The 10,000-nt window shown below is 48.0% G+C and overlaps 1 pseudogene; it reads left to right on the forward strand.

Annotated features, from left to right (window-relative positions):
- Window positions 1-3,238: 3,238 nt before the first annotated feature.
- LOC115197417 (testis-expressed protein 2-like) overlaps window positions 3,239-10,000 on the forward strand; it is a 36,533-nt pseudogene continuing 29,771 nt past the window's right edge.

A 10,000-nucleotide genomic window follows, 5' to 3' on the forward strand; every position in this document is an offset into this window, starting at 1 on the left:
GAGACAGATACTGATGTTGGTTTCAGTAATGAATAGGGAGTACAGATACTGATGTTGGTTTCAGTAATGAATAGGGAGACAGTTACTGATGTTGGTTTCAGTAATGAATAGGGAGGACAGATACTGATGTTGGTTTCAGGAATGAATAGGGAGAACAAGATACTGATGTTGGTTGGTTTCAGTAATGAGTAGGGAGACAGATACTGATGTTCGTTGGTTTCAGTAATGAGTAGGGAGACAGATACTGATGTTGGTTTCAGTAATGAGTAGGGAGACAGATACTGATGTTGGTTTCAGTAATGAATAGGGAGACAGATACTGATGTTGGTTTCAGTAATGAATAGGGAGACAGATACTGATGTTGGTTTCAGTAATGAATAGGGAGACAGATACTGTTGTTCGTTGGTTTCAGTAATGAATAGGGAGACAGATACTGATGTTCGTTGGTTTCAGTAATGAATAGGGAGACAGATACTGATGTTGGTTTTCAGTAATGAGTAGGGAGACAGATACTGATGTTGGTTTCAGTAATGAGTAGGGAGACAGATACTGATGTTGGTTTCAGTAATGAATAGGGAGACAGATACTGATGTTGGTTTCAGTAATGAATAGGGAGACAGATACTGATGTTGGTTTCAGTAATGAATAGGGAGACAGATACTGATGTTGGTTTCAGTAATGAGTAGGGAGACAGATACTGATGTTGGTTTCAGGAATGAATAGGGAGACAGATACTGATGTTGGTTTCAGTAATGAATAGGGAGACAGATACTGATGTTGGTTTCAGTAATGAATAGGGAGACAGATACTGATGTTGGTTTCAGTAATGAATAGGGAGACAGATTCTGATGTTGGTTTCAGTAATGAATAGGGAGACAGATAATGATGTTGGTTTCAGTAATGAATAGGGAGACAGATACTGATGTTGGTTTCAGTAATGAATAGGAAGACAGATACTGATGTTGGTTTCAGTAATGAATAGGGAGACAGATACTGATGTTGGTTTCAGTAATGAATAGGGAGACAGATACTGATGTTGGTTTCAGTAATGAGTAGGGAGACAGATACTGATGTTGGTTTCAGTAATGAGTAAGGAGACAGATACTGATGTTGGTTTCAGTAATGAGTAGGGAGACAGATACTGATGTTGGTTTCAGTAATGAATAGGGAGACAGATACTGTTGTTGGTTTCAGTCATGAATAGGGAGACAGATACTGATGTTGGTTTCAGTAATGAATAGGGAGACAGATACTGATGTTGGTTTCAGTAATGAATAGGGAGACAGATACTGATGTTGGTTTCAGTAATGAATAGGGAGACAGATACTGATGTTGGTTTCAGTAATGAATAGGGAGACAGATACTGATGTTGGTTTCAGTAATGAGTAGGGAGACAGATACTGATGTTGGTTTCAGTAATGAGTAGGGAGTCAGATACTGATGTTGGTTTCAGTAATGAATAGGGAGACAGATACTGATGTTGGTTTCAGTAATGAATAGGGAGACAGATACTGATGTTGGTTTCAGTAATGAATAGGGAGACAGATACTGATGTTGGTTTCAGTAATGAGTAGGGAGACAGATACTGATGTTGGTTTCAGTAATGAGTAGGGAGACAGATACTGATGTTGGTTTCAGTAATGAGTAGGGAGACAGATACTGATGTTGGTTTCAGTAATGAGTAGGGAGACAGATACTGATGTTGGTTTCAGTAATGAATAGGGAGACAGATACTGATGTTGGTTTCAGTAATGAATAGGGAGACAGATACTGATGTTGGTTTCAGTAATGAATAGGGAGACAGATACTGATGTTGGTTTCAGTAATGAAGTAGGGAGACAGATACTTGATGTTTGGCATCAGTAATGAGTAGGGAGACAGATACTGATGTTGGTTTCAGGAATGAATAGGGAGACAGATACTGATGTTGGTTTCAGTAATGAATAGGGTAGACAGCTACTGATGTTGGTTTCAGTAATGACTAGGAGACAGAACTGATGTTGGTTTCAGTAATGAATAGGGAGACAGATACTGATGTTGGTTTCAGTAATGAATAGGGAGACAGATACTGATGTTGGTTTCAGTAATGAATAGGGAGACAGATACTGATGTTGGTTTCAGTAATGAATAGGGAGACAGATACTGATGTTGGTTTCAGTAATGATAGGGAGACAGATACTGATGTTGGTTTCAGTAATGAGTAGGAGACAGATACTGATGTTGGTTCAGTAATGAGTAGGGAGACAGATACTGATGTTGGTTTCAGTAATGAGTAGGGAGACAGATACTGATGTTGGTTTCAGTAATGAATAGGGAGACAGATACTGATGTTGGTTTCAGTAATGAATAGGGAGACAGATACTGATGTTGGTTTCAGTAATGAGTAGGGAGACAGATACTGATGTTGGTTTCAGTAATGAATAGGGAGACAGATACTGATGTTGGTTTCAGTAATGAATAGGGAGACAGATACTGATGTTGGTTTCAGTAATGAATAGGGAGACAGATACTGATGTTGGTTTCAGTAATGAATAGGGAGACAGATACTGATGTTGGTTTCAGTAATGAATAGGGAGACAGATACTGATGTTGGTTGGTTTCAGTAATGAATAGGGAGACAGATACTGATGTTGGTTTCAGTAATGAATAGAGAGACAGATACTGATGTTGGTTTCAGTAATGAATAGGGAGACAGATACTGATGTTGGTTTCAGTAATGAATAGGGAGACAGGAATTGAGGGGCGGTTTGGGCTCATGTCTGCTGTATCTCATTGACATCAATTGTGCTATAATCCTGTCATTACACATACATCTGTATGTGTTTTTGTGGTAAAAGCATTGACAATGTAGTTACATTGACTAGCTGGACACAGAGTTCAGTCACCATTCAATCTCTCCTTACCTGAACACCTCAGTCTCTGTTCTCTCTGCTCACACTCTCTGGTGAACAGGGTTACTGAGGGATCAGGGGGGTTTTGTCATACATCTATGCGTTTGTGTTGGAGACAAGTTCAGCACATTAATATCTTATGAGTCCCAGTTCATTCACAGAACTGCAGTCTGTCTGCTGCTTGAGAGAGTGAAGTGGCAGTCGGGGTTTACCTGCTAATCAGAGTGCTACCGCTGTGTGTGTGTGTGTGTGTGTGTGTGTGTGTGTGTGTGTGTGTGTGTGTGTGTGTGTGTGTGTGTGTGTGTGTGTGTGTGTGGGTGTGTGGGTGTGTGTATGTGTGAGTGTGACAGTAAGATAATGATATACCTTCTAGTGCTCCCCCTCACCACAACCGATGTGTCTCTCTCTCCCATGCAGGCCTCTAAAGCAGCAGCATGATCCATGGCCTGGCTGTGTGTGTGTGTGTCAGTGAGGAGAGACAGTGTTGCAGCCCAGGCCAGAGGCAGCAGATTGAATGCCACTGAAGTCTCAAGGTAAGCCTGAATATGAGCTCCTATTGATCGTGACCCTGCATGGGGACTGCATGACCTCACAGAGAGAGAGAGGGGGGATTGATCCAGCCTTGAACAGCCTCTGTCTCTTTATTTCTGTCTATCTCTCTTTTTCTCTGTTTCTTTTCTCTCTCTTTCGCTCTGTCCATCAGTCCAAACCCTCTAAACCACTGTGCCTTTTTCTGGCATACGTTAACAATGCTAAGCGGTTTGCATTATCTCACCGCGTTACATAGAGGACATACTGTATTATACTGTCACCTGGGAAGAGACATGGGTGTGTGTTCTGTGTTCTGTGTGTATTCTGTGTTCTGTGTGTGTGTTCTGCATGATCTGTGTTCTTTGTGTGTGATCTGTGTTCTGTGTGTGTGTTCTGTGTTCTGTGTGTGTTCTGTGTGTGCATGCGTGTGTGAGCCTGCCTTAGGGAGACTGAAGCAGTATACTTTATAAAGGGCAGCATAGCATCTTGAATGTGGCATTACCTAACTCAATAAGAGCAATAAAAACTGCAACTGACGGTATAAATCTCCTCTGGCTTTTAGTGTTTTTGTCAAACACTGAAGAGGATCCTCCATGTTGGGCTAATTAAAGACATTACTGCTGTCACTAGACTTTTACTGTATCTACACTGGAGGTGGGTTGGTTAGTAGGTACAGTATGCTAATAGAAACACATATCAACTCTCTCTGAGTGGGAGAGATGGTGTGTGTGGGGGATAGGGGGTGATGGTGTGGGGGATAGGGGTGATGGTGTGGGGGATAGGGGTGATGGTGTGGGGGATAGGGGGTGATGGTGTGGGGGATAGGGGTGATGGTGTGGGGGATAGGGGTGATGTGTGGGGGATAGGGGTGATGGTGTGGGGGATAGGGGTGATGGTGTGGGGGATAGGGGTGATGGTGTGGGGGATAGGGGGTGATGGTGTGGGGGATAGGGGTGATGGTGTGGGGGATAGGGGTGATGGTGTGGGGGATAGGGGGTGATGGTGTGGGGGATAGGGGGTGATGGTGGGGGGGATAGGGGTGATGGTGTGGGGGATAGGGGGTGATGGTGTGGGGGATAGGGGGTGATGGTGTGGGGATAGGGGGTGATGGTGTGGGGGATAGGGGGTGATGGTGTGGGGATAGGGGTGATGGTGTGGGGGATAGGGGGGTGATGGTGTGGGTGGGGGGATAGGGGGGTGATATGGGGATGGGTGGGGGATAGGGGGTGATGGTGTGGGGGATAGGGGGTGATGGTGTGTGGGGGATAGGGGTGATGGTGTGGGGGATAGGGGTGATGGTGTGGGGGATAGGGGGTGATGGTGTGTGTGGGGGATAGGGGGTGATGGTGTGGAGGATAGGGGGGGATGTGTGTGTGGGGGGGATAGGGGGGGATGGTGTGGGGATAGGGGGTGATGGTGTGTGTGAGGGATAGGGGGATAGGAGGTGATGGTGTGTGTGTGGGGGATAGGGGGTGATGGTGTGTGTGAGGGATAGGGGGATAGGAGGTGATGGTGTGGTGTGGGGGATAGGGGGTGATGGTGTGGGGGAAAGGGGGTGATGGTGTGTGGGGGGGATAGGGGGATAGGAGGGTGATGGTGTGTGTGTGGGGAGGATAGGGGGTGATGGTGTGGGGGAAAGGGGGTGATGGTGTGTGGGGGGGATAGGGGGATAGGAGGTGATGGTGTGTGTGGGGGGGATAGGGGGTGATGGTGTGGGGGAAAGGGGGTGATGGTGTGTGTGTGGGGGATAGGGGGTGATGGTGTGGGGGATAGGGGTGATGGTGTGGGGGGATAGGGGGTGATGGTGTGGGGGATAGGAGGTGATGGTGTGTGTGTGGGGGATAGGGGGGGATGGTGTGGGGGATAGGGGTGATGGTGTGGGGGATAGGGGTGATGGTGTGGGGGATAGGAGGTGATGGTGTGTGTGTGGGGGATAGGGGGTGATGGTGTGGGGGATAGGGGTGATGGTGTGGGGGATAGGGGGTGATGGTGTGGGGGATAGGGGTGATGGTGTGGGGGATAGGGGGTGATGGTGTGGGGGATAGGGGGTGATGGTGTGTGTGCGGGGGATAGGGGGTGATGGTGTGTGTGCGGGGGATAGGGGGTGATGGTGTGTGGGGGGGATAGGGGGGGATGGTGTGGGGGATAGGGGGTGATGGTGTGTGTGCGGGGGATAGGGGGTGATGGTGTGGAGGATAGGGGGGATGTGTGTGGGGGATAGGGGGTGATGGTGTGTGGGGGGATAGGGGGATAGGAGGTGATGGTGTGTGTGGGGGGATAGGGGGTGATGGTGTGGGGGAAAGGGGGTGATGGTGTGTGGGGGGGATAGGGGGATAGGAGGTGATGGTGTGTGTGGGGGGGATAGGGGGTAATGGTGTGGGGGAAAGGGGGTGATGGTGTGTGGGATAGGGGGTGATGGTGTGTGTGGGGGGGATAGGGGGGTAGGAGGTGATGGTGTGTGTGGGGGTGATAGGGGGTGATGGTGTGGGGGAAAGGGGGTGATGGTGTGTGGGATAGGGGGTGATGGTGTGTGTGGGGGGGATAGGGGGATAGGAGGTGATGGTGTGTGTGGGGGGGATAGGGGGTGATGGTGTGGGGGAAAGGGGGTGATGGTGTGTGGGGGGGATAGGAGGTGATGGTGTGTGTGTGGGGATAGGGGGTGATGGTGTGTGGGATAGGGGTGATGGTGTGTGGGGCAGATAGGTGGTGATGGTGTGGGATGGGGGTGATGGTGTAGGGGATAGGGGGTGATGGTGTGTGTGGGGGGGATAGGGGGTGATGGTGTGTGTGTGGGGGATAGGGGGATAGGGGTGATGGTGTGTGTGTGGGGTATAGGGGGTATGGTGTTTGGGATAGGAGGTGATGGTGTGGGGGATAGGGGGTGATGGTGTGTGGGATAGGAGGTGATGGTGTGGGGGATAGGGGGTGATGGTATGTGTGGGGTGGATAAGGGGTCATGGTTTGTGGGATAGCGGGTGATGGTGTGTGGGATAGGGGTGATGGTGTGTGTGTGGGGGATAGGGGGTGATGGTGTGTGGGATAGGGGTGATGGTGTGGGGGATAGGGGGTGATGGTGTGGGGGATAGGCGTTGATGGTGATGGTGTGGGGGATGAATGTGTGTGTGGGGGGGGGGTCTCTGTGTGTCTGTGTGTTTGCATGTACGTATGTTAATGGATAATGCCTGCGGATGAGGTTAGCATCATGGCTACTTCTATCAACTATGTGTATTGAGCTTTTCTGCTTTTCAGGTTGAGCTGCAGGGTTGTAGGTTCTCTCCAAGTCTAAATACATTCAGCTTGAGGCTGTCTGGCCAGCCATCTCTGACTGACTGTCTCAGCCTTAAGGAAACAAGTCACGACTGCTGCTTTTAACAACCAGTGTGTAGGATGGTATCTGTGTTCAGTACGCACATGGAGGCCTCTCCTGTGTGATGGTCAAGGGTAGGGGAGTGTGGGTGTGTTTGTGTCAGTGTGTGTGTGTGTGTGTGTATGTGTGTGTGTGTGTGTGTGTGTGTGTGTGTGTGTGTGTGTGTGTGTGTGTGTGTGTGTGTGTGTGTGTGTGTGTGTGTGTTTGCTTATCGACTGGTTCTGTTAGCCTTACTGTGAGGCAGACTGATTTCAGCTGCTTTCAATCTACGGAGGTCAATAACTACATAACATGATCCTGTGTTGTGTTGACTTCTGATTTGGTCCCTCATTGCTTTTGGAAGAATTGTTAAGTTAAATATTTAGTTACTTGTGTATGACCAGGGTGGTACGTCCCTTTCTGTTGAGGCTCTCTGAGAGCAGGAAGTGTTCTCTTCCTGTTGAGCAGATTCTGGAGATTCGTCCAAAACACACACGCATACGTACACAGACTACGTGCACGCGCACACACACACACACACACACACACACACACACACACACACACACACACACACACACACACACACACACACACACACACACACACACACACACACAGACACACACACTGTAGAGATACGTGTACTATACACACACTATAGCTGCTACTAGGCCAGATGGAATTCAGGTCAGTTGATTGCAAAGTGAATTTGCTAGTCAGATAAAGCTGTTTACCCTATTCCCTGTAATGTGTATGTGAATGCATTATATGTGTGTATGTGAATGCATTATATGTGTGTATGTGTATGTATGTATTCACACTGGTTTTGCACAATGCAGTAGGTTAAATAATAAAAATGATGACATTTTTTAACCTTTAACGTCAATTATCTAAAAACGTAAACGTAAACTCCGATTTTTTTTCTTCATATTTGCATATGTTGTAGTTTAGACCCTACTTTACATAATCTGAGGTGTTTGTGTTGTGCCTGCCATCGGTTGAGACATAACATGCTCTAGAATACAGGGTGGGTGTCATTTCAATCATAGAAATATAACTAACAGAATGGACCTATCCCTTCAGACTACTGCAACTTAGCTGGTACACCATTGAAATGTAAATTGAATAGGTTGAATAGGTTTCCAATTGAGGATTGACAGTATTATTGAAAACAACAGATATTCCCATTCAAGTCAACATTGAATGTGTGGACCTCCAACCATTTTGTGGTACCATTTGAAAGTTGAAATATACAATTTATTCCCATTTTTGTACATTTAACAGCCAGAACCCACCCTATATTTATGGGCAGCAGGTATCCTAGTGGTTACAGTGTTGGGCCAGTAAATCGGAGTTTACGTTTACGTTTTTAGATAATTGACGTTAAAGGTTAAAAAATGTCATCATTTTTATTAAAAACAAATTTTAAAAAAAAATGATCAAATAGTTTGACAACACTGTTTGTAATCTTGTAAATGATATGAATCTTCTCCAGTGATGAAGACATGGATGTGTCATGGTATGGGGGGTATGCAACATAGGTCAACTTTGAGCACCTTTTATTTCTTCAATGTTTTGTCATTCAGGTCCAAAACGTCACTTTCTGACCACTTCTACAATGGGCAAATATGTATGGAAGGTTTTGTTCAAACCAAAAGGTGTTGCTGTCAAAAAGTGACTGAATTCAAATGGATTGACCTAGTATTGGATCAGGTGTTTATGTGTTCCCCAGCAGCACACACACTCTCCCACCTCATCTCCATGGAGATCCAAAACGTAGGCCGAGCCTTGAGTGCTACCACCCCCACTTTGTTGTCCCCTGTGTGGGCTGGGAGATGCACAGCTTCCCCTCTCCCTCTCTCCCCTTCTCCCTGTCTCCCCAACCAAAACTGAGCTAATAAGCTTATTAGGGAATAGACTTTCAGATGAGTTTCCTTAGAATCCATTGTTTGGTGTGTGTGTGTGTGTGTGTGTGTGTGTGTGTGTGTGTGTGTGTGTGTGAGTGCCTACAGTATGTGTGCATGTTTGTGCATAACGTCTGAGTCTGTCTGGGTGTGTGTGTGTGTGCATTTATGCATGCGTCCCTGTGTGTGTGTGCGTGTTTGCACGTGTGCATGTTTCTGAGTCATCAGGGCTATAGCAGTCTCCCATGCATCCTGGACAGAAGCAGAGCCATAGTGTAGTGTTAGCTGTGCAGTAGACCGTGAGGCCTGCTGATGCTGAGGTAGAGGGGCTGTAGTCATGATGCTGAGGTAGAGGGCTGTGGTCCTGATGCTGAGGTAGAGGGCTGTGGTCCTGATGCTGAGGTAGAGGGCTGTGGTCCTGATGCTGAGGTAGAGGGCTGTGATCCTGATGCTGAGGTAGAGGGCTGTGGCCCTGATGCTGAGGTAGAGGGCTGTAGTCATGATGCTGAGGTAGAGGGCTGTGGTCCTGATGCTGAGGTAGAGGGCTGTGGTCCTGATGCTGAGGTAGAGGGCTGTGGTCCTGATGCTGAGGTAGAGGGCTGTGGTCCTCATGCTGAGGTAGAGGGCTGTGGTCCTCATGCTGAAGTAGAGGGCTGTGGTCCTGATGCTGAGGTAGAGGGCTGTAGTCATGATGCTGAGGTAGAGGGCTGTGGTCCTGATGCTGAGGTAGAGGGCTGTGGTCCTCATGCTGAGGTAGAGGGCTGTGGTCCTGATGCTGAGGTAGAGGGCTGTGGTCCTGATGCTGAGGTAGAGGGCTGTGGTCCTCATGCTGAGGTAGAGGGCTGTGGTCCTCATGCTGAAGTAGAGGGCTGTGGTCCTGATGCTGAGGTAGAGGGCTGTAGTCATGATGCTGAGGTGAGAGGGCTGTGGTCCTGATGCTGGTAGAGGGCTGTGGTCCTGATGCTGAGGTAGAGGGCTGTGGTCCTGATGCTGAGGTAGAGGGCTGGTGGTCCTCATGCTGAGGTAGAGGGCTGTGGTCTGATGCTGAGGTAGAGGGCTGTGGTCCTCATGCTGAGGTAGAGGGCTGTGGTCCTCATGCTGAAGTAGAGGGCTGTGGTCCTGATGCTGAGGTAGAGGGCTGTAGTCATGATGCTGAGGTAGAGGGCTGTGGTCCTCATGCTGAGGTAGAGGGCTGTGGTCCTCATGCTGAAGTAGAGGGCTGTGGTCCTGATGCTGAGGTAGAGGGCTGTAGTCATGATGCTGAGGTAGAGGGCTGTGGTCCTGATGCTGAGGTAGAGGGCTGTGGTCCTGCTGCTGAGGTAGAG

This window comes from Salmo trutta, chromosome 1 (genome assembly GCF_901001165.1).
Source record: "Salmo trutta chromosome 1, fSalTru1.1, whole genome shotgun sequence".
Taxonomy (NCBI): Eukaryota; Metazoa; Chordata; class Actinopteri; order Salmoniformes; family Salmonidae; genus Salmo; species Salmo trutta.